Consider the following 12,623-nt stretch of genomic DNA (forward strand, 5'->3'; position numbering starts at 1 on the left):
TGGGGAGGCCTTACAAATAGCTGTGAAAAGAAGAGAAGCGAAAAGCAAAGGAGAAAAGGAAAGATATAAACATCTGAATGCAGAGTTCCAAAGAATAGCAAGAAGAGATAAGAAAGCCTTCTTCAGCGATCAATGCAAAGAAATAGAGGAAAACAACAGAATGGGAAAGACTAGGGATCTCTTCAAGAAAATCAGAGACACCAAAGGAACATTTCATGCAAAGATGAGCTCGATAAAGGACAGAAATGGTATGGACCTAACAGAAGCAGAAGATATTAAGAAGAGATGGAAAGAATACAGAGAAGAACTATACAAAAAAGATCTTCACAACCCAGATAATCACGATGGTGTGATCACTGACCTAGAGCCAGACATCCTGGAATGTGAAGTCAAGTGGGCCTTAGAAAGCATCACTACGAACAAAGCTAGTGGAGGTGATGGAATTCCAGTGGAGCTCTTGCAAATCCTGAAAGATGATGCCGTGAAAGTGCTGCACTCAATATGCCAGCAAATTTGGAAAACTCAGCAGTGGCCTCAGGACTGGAAAAGGTCAGTTTTCATTCCAATCCCAAAGAAAGGCAATGCCAAAGAATGCTCAAACTACCACACAATTGCACTCATCTCACACACTAGCAAAGTAATGCTCAAAATTCTCCAAGCCAGGCTTCAGCAATATGTGAACCGTGAACTTCCAGATGTTCAAGCTGGTTTTAGAAAAGGCAGAGGAACCAGAAATCAAATTGCCAACATCCACTGGATCATGGAAAAAGCAAGAGAGTTCCAGAAAAACATCTATTTCTGCTTTGTTGACTATGCCAAAGCCTTTGACTGTGTGGATCACAATAAACTGTGGAAAATTCTGAAAGAGATGGGAATACCAGACCACCTGATCTGCCTCTTGAGAAATTTGTATGCTGGTCAGGAAGCAACAGTTAGAACTGGACATGGAACAACAGACTGGTTCCAAATAGGAAAAGGAGTTCGTCAAGGCTGTATATTGTCACCCTGCTTATTTAACTTCTATGCAGAGTACATCATGAGAAACGCTGGACTGGAAGAAACACAAGCTGGAATCAAGATTGCCGGGAGAAATATCAATAACCTCAGATATGCAGATGACACCACCCTTATGGCAGAAAGTGAAGAAGAACTCAAAAGCCTCTTGATGAAAGTGAAATTGGAGAGTGAAAAAGTTGGCTTAAAGCTCAACATTCAGAAAATGAAGATCATGGCATCCAGTCCCACCACTTCATGGGAAATAGATGGGGAAACAGTGGAAACAGTGTCAGACTTTATTTCTTTGGGCTCCAAAATCACTGCAGATGGTGACTGCAGCCATGAAATTAAAAGACGCTTACTCCTTGGAAGGAAAGTTATGACCAACCTAGATAGCATGTTCAAAAGCAGAGACATTACTTTGCCAACAAAGGTTCGTCTAGTCAAGGCTATGGTTTTTCCTGTGGTCATGTATGGATATGAGAGTTGGACTGTGAAGAAGGCTGAGTGCTGAAGAATTGATGGTTTTGAACTGTGGTGTTGGAGAAGACTCTTGAGAGTCCCTTGGACTGCAAGGAGATCCAACCAGTCCATTCTGAAGGAGATCAGCCCTGGGATTTCTTTGGAAGGAATGATTCTGAAGCTGAAACTCCAGTACTTTGGCCACCTCATGCGAAGAGTTGACTCATTGGAAAAGACTCTGATGCTGGGAGGGTTTGGGGGCAGGAGGAGAAGGGGACGACAGAGGATGAGATGGCTGGATGGCATCACTGACTCGATGGATGTGAGTCTGGGTGAACTCCAGGAGTTGGTGATGGACAGGGAGGCCTGGCGTGCTGAGATTCATGGGGTCGCAAAGAGTCAGACACGACTGAGCGACTGATCTGATCTGATTTATTCATAAATGAGACTGACCTGTACTGTACTTTTCTTTATTTATACTGCCATTGTCTAGCTTTGCTGTCATGGATAGATTCATTTTATAGGATAATTTGGAATTCATGTTAGTATAGTGACGTTATGTAAGAAAGTGTTAATTGCTCAGTCGTGTCTGACTGTTTAAGACCTCCATGGACTGTAGCCCACCAGGCCACTCTGTCCATGGAATTCTCCAGGCAAGAATACTGGAGTGGGTTGCCATTCCCTTCTCCACAGGATCATCCCAGCCCAGGGATTGAATCTCTTTGCAACTCCATGGACTGTAGCCCACCAGGCTTCTCTGTCCATGGAACTCTCCAGGCAAGAATATGAAGATTCCCTTCAGAATACTAAAGGGAAGATCCAGGGGCTCTTCCAAACCCAAGGATTGAACCCAGGTTTCCTACATTGCAGGCAAATTCTTTTCTGACTGAGCTACCAGGGAAGCCCTTATATAAAAAGCAGATACCAATTAATTGAAGATTAAATGTGCAGGAAACATGCTAGGGGAAGTGGCTGTGAGAGGAAAGTGGGGAGAGAAAGCTAAGAGATCCATCAGACCATGATACAAGTCTGACCCAGAGAGAAGGTTGGTTGGAAGCATCTTAGAGTGCAGTGGAATGCTTTTTCCTTTATTTTGGGCCATGTTGCATGAGGGATCTTACTCCCTCTACCAGGGATCAAACCCGCAGCCCCTGCCAGTGAAAGTACAGAGTCTTAACCAGTGGACAACCAGAAAACTCCCAGTTATTCCTTTTTAAAAGTCCCTCTTGTATACAATCTATTTCTGTTCTTTAGTGGTTAGTCTAAAAATTTTATTTTATTGGCCACGCTGAATGCAGGATCTTTGTTCCCCCACCAGGGGTCAAACCTATGCCCCCTCCAATTGGAGCATGGAATCTTCATCACTGGACTACCAGGGAAGTCCCTGCATTTTAAAAACCTAAAATCTTAACTCTTTTTAAAATTAATCAATTTTTTTGGCTGCATGGAGTCTTAGTTGCCTTGTGAGGGCTTCTTTCTAGTTGTGCTTCTTTCTTCTTCTTTGGGGTCTGGCTTACAGGCTTAATTGCCCTAAGGCATGTGAGGTCTTGGTTCACTGACCAGGGATCAAACCCACATCCCCTGCATTGGAAGGCTGATTCTTAACCACTGGGCCACTAGGGAAGTTCCATCCCTGCATTTAACATTATCTTTATATCTTTATTCTTCTTTCAAACAATACATAGATCTTAGAGGTCTTTAATGTCCTTTAACATTAATCATTCTCTTTGGATTCATATGCTTTTATAATCTATCTTGCCTGGAAAATCCATGGATGGAGGAGCCTGGTAGGCTGCAGTCCATGGGGTCGCTAAGAGTCGGACACAACTGAGTGACTTTACTTTCACGCATTGGAGAAGGAAAACCCACTCCAGTGTTCTTGCCTGGAGAATCCCAGGGACGGGGGAGACTGGTGGGCTGCCTTCTATGGGGTCGCACAGAGTCGGACATGACTGAAGCGACTAAGCAGCAGCAACATTCAATTATATTGTTATCTCATTAATTTCACAAATCAGGTATTTTGGTATTTTAAATAGTTGACATTTATATGGATTTACTCATATGCCTAGTTTTTTCTTAGTTCATTCTTCTTTCTTGTGTCTCAGATCCTCTATCTGGGATTATTTTTCTTCTACCCTGAAGCATATGCATCCTTTAGGAGTTCCTTTCATGAGGATTTGTGGTAGACAGAATTCTAAGATGGCTCTCAAGATCTGCATCCCCCCTGCCTTATGTACACATTCTCTGTAATCACTTCTCCCTGGGTGTGAGCAGATCTCATGAACATGATGGAATTATACTCTTGTGATTATGTTGTATATCAGGGATTGCATGGGATTTACCAATGTAATTAAAGTCTGTAACCATTTGGCTTTGTGTATGTGCTGTGTGTGACTGCACAATATTCATGTCTGTTGTATTTTTCTTATATCTTTCTACATTTGAGTTCCTCAAAGCTTTCCATAGTTTGTGTCATTCATTTATTTATTCATTAAATGAATTAATGGAGTGTCAACTGATTCAGGCATTATTCTATATGTTATTGTCCTGCAGTAATAAGTAAAATAAATAAACATTCATGAATTCAAGCAGTATATATTCTAGTGGAGTAAGAGAGATAATAAAAATATGTGGTAAAATTACATAGATATGAGTGCTTCTTGGCAAAAAAGCTATGATAAACCTAGACAGTGTGTTAAAAAGCAGAGACATTACTCTGTCAACAAAGGTTTGTATAGTCAAGGCTATGGTCTTCCCAGTGGTCATGTACAGTTGTGAGAGCTGGACCGTAAAGAGGGCAGAGCACCAAAGTATTGATGCCTTCAAACTTTGGTGCTGGAGAAGACTCTTAAAAGTCCCTTGGATAGCAAGGAGATCAAACCAGTCAATCTTAAGGGAAATCAACCCTGAATATTCATTGGAAGGACTGATGCTGAAGCTGAAGCTCCAGTATTTTGGTCATCTAATGTGAACAGCCAACTCATTGGAAAAGTCTGTGATGCTGGGAAAGATTGAGGGCAGAAGGAGAAGAGGGCAACAGAGAATGCGATGGCTGGATGGCATCACCAGTGCAATGGACATGAACTTGGGCAAACTCCAGGAGTTGGTGATGGACAGGGAGGCCTGGTGTGCTGTAGTCCATGGGGACACAAAGAGTTGGACATGGCTGGGTGGCTGAACAAAAGCAACAGCAATGAGTGCTATGGACATAAGTGAAGCAAGAAAGAAAAGGAGTGTCATATAAGGGGCCTGGGTAAAATTTTTAAATAGGTTGGCCAGTAAAAGATTCAAGTAACCTGTTGACTTTGAGATAATCAAAGGGGACCTTATTTTGGGTGTGTTAGTTGCTCAGTCATGTCTGACTCTTTGCAACCCCATGGACTGTAGCTGCTAGGCTCCTCTGTCCATGGAATTTTTCCAGGCAAGAATACTGGAGTAGGTTGCCATTTCCTTCTCTAGGGAATCTTCTCAACCCAGGGGCTGAACCCAGGTCTATTGCATTGCAGGCAGATTCTTTACAATCTTAGCCACCAGGGAAGCCTAGCCTAAGTAGATAAGCCCTTTAAAAGGGCTTAGTCTTGGCAGTCAGAGAGATTCAACAACAAGGCTCCAGTCAAGACTCTCTTGCCCCACCCTCTCATGCTCTCTGGCCCCATGTTCTGTAAACAAAGACTTTGCACAGTTATGTAGCTGAGATTACTTATGGCACTGCGTATGAGCATCATGAGGTACTCACTGGGTCATGGGCTACTTTGTGCGTTATACCTATGTGAGCTTCACCATGGAAGCCCTGGCTGCTGCTGTACTGAAACGACATTGGAGTGGCATCATGGTGATGTTATACGAGGTTATGTTATGGCTATGTCATGGCTACATTATGGTTATGTTATGGCTGCTGTTACAGCTGCTGCGTCAGCCAGGAGAGAGGCTGTGTTATGGCTGCCATGCCAGTCAGGAAAGAAAAAGTGTGTCTGCAGTTCCTATGGCTCCTTGAGTCATCTTCCAGCCTTTTAACTTGTGCCTTGCTCACCCAGGGTTCAGCAAACAGTGTGAACAGCAAGACAACTGGCATCATGAACAGGATCAGAATACAACCATGTAGAAATAAACTGCCATATTGTGGAGAAAACCACATGGCCTCTAGTAGTTGAGGCTTTGGTCCTATAGTTACAAGGAGCTGGATTTTGCCAGTGATCAGTGACCTTGGAAGAGGACCTGGGGCCCAGATGAGATTTCAGCCCTGGATGGCACCTTGATTTCAGCCTGGGGAGGTCCTGAGCAGAGGACCAAGCTAACCTGTACCCAGACTCCTGACTCTTAGAAACTGTGAGAAAATGTTGTTCAGTTCCTGAATTGTGTCTGACTCTTTGTGACCCCATGGACTGCAGCACACTAGGCTTCCCTGTCCCTCACTATCTCCTGGAGTTTTCTCAAAGTTATGTCCATCGAGTTGGTGATGCCATCCAATCATCTCATCTGCCGTCACACCCTTCTCCTCCTGCCCTCAATCTTTCCCGGCATCAGGGTCTTTTCCAATGAGTCAGCTTTTTGAACCAGGTAGCCAAAGTATTGGAGCTTCAGCTTCAGCATCAGTCCTTCCAATGAATTTCAGGGTTGATTTCCTTTAGGATTGACTGGTTTGACCTCTTTATTGCCCAAGGGACTTTTAAGAGTCTTCTCTAGTACCATATTTCAAAAGCATCAATTCTTTGGTGCTTAGCCTTTTTTGTGGTCCAACTCCCACTTTCTTACATGACTACTGGAAAAACATAGCTTTGACTATATGGACATATGTTGGCAAACTGATGTCTCTGCTTTTAATATGCTGTCTAGGTTTGTCATAGCTTTCCTTCCAGGGAGCAAGTTTCTTTTAATTTCATGGCTGCAGTCACTTTGGAGCCCAAGAGAATAAAATCTGCCATGTTTCCATTTATCCCCATTTATTTGGCATGGAGTAAGGTGTTGCAAGAGGGCATCAGGGGCAGACACACTGAAACCGTAATCACAGAAAACTAGTCAATCTAATCACACTAGGACCACAGCCTTGTCTAACTCCATGAAACTAAGCCATGCCCGTGGGGCAACCCAAGATGGGCGGGTCATGGTGGAGAGGTCTGACAGAATGTGGTCCACTGGAGAAGGGAATGGCAAACCACTTCAGCATTCTTGCCTTGAGAACCCCATGAACAGTATGAAAAGGCAAAATGATAGGATATTGAAAGAGGAACTCCCCAGGTCACTAGGTGCCCAATATGCTACTGGAGATCAGTGGAGAAATAACTCCAGAAAGAATGAAGGGGTGGAACCAAAGCAAAAAGAATACCCAGCTGTGGATGTGACTGGTGATAGAAGCAAGGTCCAATGCTATAAAGAGCAATATTGCATAGGAACCTGGAATGTCAGGTCCATGAATCAAGGCAAATTGGAAGTGGTCAAACAAGAGATGGCAAGAGTGAATTGTCAACATTCTAGGAATCAGTGAACTGAAATGGACTGGAATGGGTGAGTGTAACTCAGGAGATCAGCCCTGGGATTTCTTTGGAAGGAATGATGCTAAAGCTGAAACTCCAGTACTTTGGCCACCTCATGCAAAGAGTCGACTCATTGGAAAAGACTCTGATGCTGGGAGGGTTTGGGGGCAGGAGGAGAAGGGGACGACAGAGGATGAGATGGCTGGATGGCATCATTGACTCGATGCACATGAGTTTGAGTGAACTCCGGGAGTTTGTGATGGACAGGGAGGCCTGAAGTGCTGTGATTCATGGGGTCGCAAAGAGTCGGACATGACTGAGTGACTGAACTGAACTGAACTGAATGGGGCCAGATGGCCATGATCTTTGTTTTTTGAATGTTGAGTGTTGAGCCAGCTTTTTCCGCTCTCCTTTTTCATCTTCATCAAGAGGCTCTTAAAAAAAAATGAGGCTTTTTAGTTCCTCTTCGGTTTCTGCGATTAGGGTGGTATCATATGCATATCTGAGGTTGTTGCTATTTCTCCTGGCAATCTTGATTCCAGATTGTGATTCATTCAGCCCGGCATTTCCCATGATGTACTTTCCTTTCCCAATTTTGAGCCAGTCCATTGTTCCATATCTGTTTCTAACTCTTGCTTCTTGACATGCATACAGTCTTCTCAGGAGACAGGTAAGGTGGTCTGGTATTCCCATCTCTTTAAGAATTTTCTAGTTTGTTGTGATCCACACAGTCAAAAGCTTTAGCCTAGTTAATGAAGCAGAAGTAGATGTATTTTTGGATTTCCCTTGCTTTTTCTATGGTCCAGCAGATGCTGGCAATTTGATTTCTGGTTCCTCTGCCTTTTCTAAATCCAGCTTGTAGATCTGGAGGTTCTTGGTTTACATGCTATTGAAGCCTAGCTTGAAGGATTTTGAGCATTATCTTGCTAGCATGAGAAATGAGTGCAATTATATGGTAGTTTGAACATTCATTTTAGGAATCAGTGAACTAAAATGGACAGAAAGGGGTGAATTTAATTCAGATGACCATTATATCTACTACTGTGGGCAAGAAACCTTTAGAAGAAATGGAGTAGCCCTCATAGTCAACAAAAGAGTCCAAAATGCAGTACTTGTGCAATCTCAAAAAGGACAGAATGATCTCAATTCATTTCCAAGGCAAGCCTTTCAACATCACAGTAATCCAGTCTGTGCCCCAACCACTAATGCCAAAGAAGCTGAAATCGAATAGTTCTGTGAAGACCTAGAAGACCTTCTAGAGCTAACACCATAAAAAGATGTCCTTTTCATCATAGGGGAATGGAATGCAAAAGTAGGAAGTCAAAAGATACCTGGAAAACAGGCAAGTTTGCCTTGAGGTACAAAATGAAGGAGAGCAAATGCTAACAGAGTTCTACAAAGAGAACACAGTGGTTATAGCAAACACCCTCTTCCAACAACATGAGAGATGATGCTACACAGGGACATCACCAGAGGGTCAATACCAAAATTAAATTGATTATATTCTTTGCAGCTGAAAATGGAGAAGCTCTTTGCAGCAAAAACAAGACCTGGAGTTGACTGTGGCTCAGATCATCAGCTCCTTATTGCAAACTGCAGGCTTAAATTGAAGAAAGTAGGGAAAACCACTAGGTCATTCAGGTATGATCTAAATCAAATCTCTTATGATTATGAAGTTCAGTTCAGTTCAGTTCAGTTCAGTCGCTCAGTCGTGTCCGACTCTTTGCGACCCCATGAATCGCAGCATGCCAGGCCTCCCTGTCCATCACCAACTCCTGGAGTTCACTCAGACTCACGTCCATCAAGTCAGTGATGCTATCCAGCCATCTCATCTTCTGTCATCTCCTTCTCCTCCTGCCCCCAATCCCTCACAGCATCAGAGTCTTTTCCAATGAGTCAACTCTTCACATGAGGTGGCCAAAGTACTGGAGTTTCAGCTTCAGAATCATTCCTTCCAAAGAAATCCCAGGGCTGATCTCCTTCAGAATGGACTGGTTGGATCTCCTTGCAGTCCAAGGGACTCTCAAGAGTCCTCTCCAACACCACAGTTCAAAAGCATCAATTCTTTGGCGCTCAGCCTTCTTCACAGTCCAACTCTCACATCCATACATGACCACAGGAAAAACCATAGCCTTGACTAGACAGACCTTTGTTGGCAAAGTAATGTCTCTGCTTTTGAATATGCTATCTAGGTTGGTCATAACTTTCCTTCCAAGAGTAAGCGTCTCTTAATTTCATGGCTGCAGTCACTATCTGCAGTGATTTTGGAGCCCAAAGAAATAAAGTCTGACACTGTTTCCACTGTTTCCCCATCTATTTCCCATGAAGTGATGGGACCGGATGCCATGATCTTTGTTTTCTGAATGTTGAGCTTTAAGCCAACTTTTTCACTCTCCACTTTCACTTTCATCAAGAGGCTTTTGAGTTCCTCTTCACTTTCTGCCATAAGGGTGGTGTCACCTGCATATCTGAGGTTATTGATATTTCTCCTGGCAATCTTGATTCCAGCTTGTGTTTCTTCCAGTCCAGCATTTCTCATGATGTACTCTGCATAGAAGTTAAATAAGCAGGGTGACAATATACAGCCTTGACGTACTCCTTTTCCTATTTGGAACCAGTCTGTTGTTCCATGTCCAGTTCTAACTGTTGCTTCCTGACCTGCATACAGATTTCTCAAGAGGCAGATCAGGTGGTCTGGTATTCCCATCTCTTTCAGAATTTTCCACAGTTTATTGTGATCCACACAGTCAAAGGCTGTGGCATAGTCAATAAAGCAGAAATAGATGTTTTTCTGGAACTCTCTTGCTTTTTCCATGATCCAGTGAATGTTGGCAATTTGATCTCTGGTTCCTCTGCCTTTTCTAAAACCAGCTTGAACATCTGGAAGTTCACGGTTCACATATTGCTGAAGCCTGGCTTGGAGAATTTTGAACATTACTTTACTAGCGTGTGAGATGAGTGCAATTGTGCGGTAGTTTGAGCATTCTTTGGCATTGCCTTTCTTTGGGATTGGAATGAAAACTGACCTTTTCCAGTCCTGTGGCCACTGCTGAGTTTTCCAAATTTGCTGGCATATTGAGTATAGCACTTTCACAGCATCATCTTTCAGGATTTGCAAGAGCTCCACTGGAATTCCATCACCTCCACTAGCTTTGTTCGTAGTGATGCTTTCTAAGGCCCACTTGACTTCACATTCCAGGATGTCTGGCTCTAGGTCAGTGATCACACATGATTATGCAGTGGAGGTGACAAATAGATTCAAGGGATTAGATCTGATAGACAGAGTGCCTGAAGAACTATGTGAGATAAAAAGTGTTTTCTTTTAAGCCACTGAGTTTGTAATAATTCATTATGCAGCAATAGACCACTAATACAGGATCTAGTGATAACAAACTTCTTCAATTTTATTTGTTTGAAGATTTCTTTATTTTGCCTTCATTGTTTTAAACTTCAAGAGAAGTATAGTTGATTTAAAAAATTTAGGTGTACTGCAAAGTGATTCAGTTACATATATTTTAATATTATTTTTAAAATTCTTTTAAATTATAGGTTATTACAGATAGTGAATATAGTTTCCTATGATGTACAGTAGGTCCTTGTTATTTATTTAATTAAAATTTTAAATTTTACATTGGAACAAAGTTGATTTACAATGTTAGTTTCAGCAAAATAATACAGCTATATATATACATATATCCATTCTTTTTCAGATTCTTTTCCTATAAAGTTTATTACAGAATATTGAGCACACTTCCCTGTGCAGTAGATCTTTGTTGATTATCTATTTTATATATAGTAATATGCATATATTAATCCCAAACTCTTAATTTATACTTCCCCTCAACTTTTCCTTTTTGGTAACCATAAATTGTTTTTGAAGTTTGCTTTTGTTTTGTAAATAGGTTCATTTATATCATCTTTTTAAAAAAATTCTACATATAAGTGATATCATATGATATTTATTTTTCTCTTTCTGACCTACTTCACTTAGTATGATAATCTCTAGGGCCATTCATGTTGCTGCAAATGGTAGTATTTCATCCTTTTTATAGCTGATTAATATTCCATGGTGTATATATATGTATTCTTTATCCATTAATTGTTGATAGACATTTAGGTTGCTTCCCTATCTTGCCTATTATAAATAGTGCTGCAATGAACACTGGGGTGCATATATCTTTTTGAATTAGAGTTTTCATTTTTTTCCAGATATATGTCCAGGAGTGAGATTGCTGGATCATATGGTAAATGTATTTTCAGTTTTTTAAACAATTTCCATATTGTTTTCCATAATTTCCATAGTTCCATAAGTTGGTTGTACCAATTTACATTCCCACCAACAGTATAGGGGAGTTGTCTTTTCTCCATACCTTCCCTAGCATATATTAAAAAAAAAATTTAGCACACTGCCTGGCTCTTAGGATCTTAGTTCTTTGACCAGGGATTGAAACTGCCCCCTGCAGTGTAAGTACAAGGCCTAACCACTAGACCACCAGGAAATTCTCCCCAGCATTTATTATTTGCAGACTTTTTGATGATGGACATTCTGACTAGTGTGAGGTGATACCTCACTGCAGTCTTGATTTTCATTTCTCTAATAATTAGTGGTTCTCTCTAATAAATTTTTGGGCTCCAAAATCACTGCAGATGGTGACTGCAGCCATGAAATTAAAAGACGCTTACTCCTTGGAAGGAAACTTATGACCAACCTAGATAGCATATTCAAAAGCAGAGACATTACTTTGCCAACAAAGGTCCGTCGAGTCAAGGCTATGGTTTTTCCTGTGGTCATGTATGGATGTGAGAGTTGGACTGTGAAGAAGGCTGAGCGCCAAAGAATTGATGCTTTTGAACTGTGGTGTTGGAGAGGACTCTTGAGAGTCCCTTGGACTGCAAGGAGATCCAACCAGTCCATTCTGAAGGAGATCAGCCCTGGGATTTTTTGGAAGGAATGATGCTAAAGCTGAAACTCCAGTACTTTGGCCACCTCATGCGAAGAGTTGACTTATCGGAAAAGACTCTGATGCTGGGAGGGATTGGGGGCAGGAGGAGAAGGGGACGACAGAGGATGAGATGGCTGGATGGCATCACTGACTTGATGGATGTGAGTCTCAGTGAACTCCAGGAGTTGGTGATGGACAGGGAGGCCTGAAGTGCTGTGATTCATGGGGTCGCAAAGAGTCAGACACGACTGAGCGACTGAACTGAACTGAATAATTAGTGATGTCAAGCATCTTTTAATGTGCCTGTTGGTTATATCTTCTTTGGAGAAATGTCTATTTAGGTCTTCTGCCCATTTTTTAATTGGGTTGTTTTTTGATATTGAGCTATGTAAGCTATTTATATATTTTGGAAATTAATTCCTTGTTGGTTACAAATATTGTCTCCCATTCTGTAGGTTGTCTTTTTGTTTTATTTATGTTTTCCTTTGCTGTGCAAAAGCTTTTAATTAGGTATAACTTGTTTACTTTTGCTTTTGTTTTCATTACCCATTACTAGGAGATGTATCCCAAAAAAATCTGTTGCAATTTATGCCAGAGAGTGTTCTGCTTGTGTTTCCCTCTAGGAGTTTTATAGTATTCAGTCTTGCATCTAGGTCTTTCTATTTGGTCACACCTCTTGCAGGATCTCAGTTCCGAGAAAGCCCAAAATCCTAATCACTAGGCTACCAAGGAACTCCCTACATTTATGTCT

This window comes from Bos javanicus, chromosome 11 (genome assembly GCF_032452875.1).
Source record: "Bos javanicus breed banteng chromosome 11, ARS-OSU_banteng_1.0, whole genome shotgun sequence".
Classification (NCBI taxonomy): domain Eukaryota; kingdom Metazoa; phylum Chordata; class Mammalia; order Artiodactyla; family Bovidae; genus Bos; species Bos javanicus.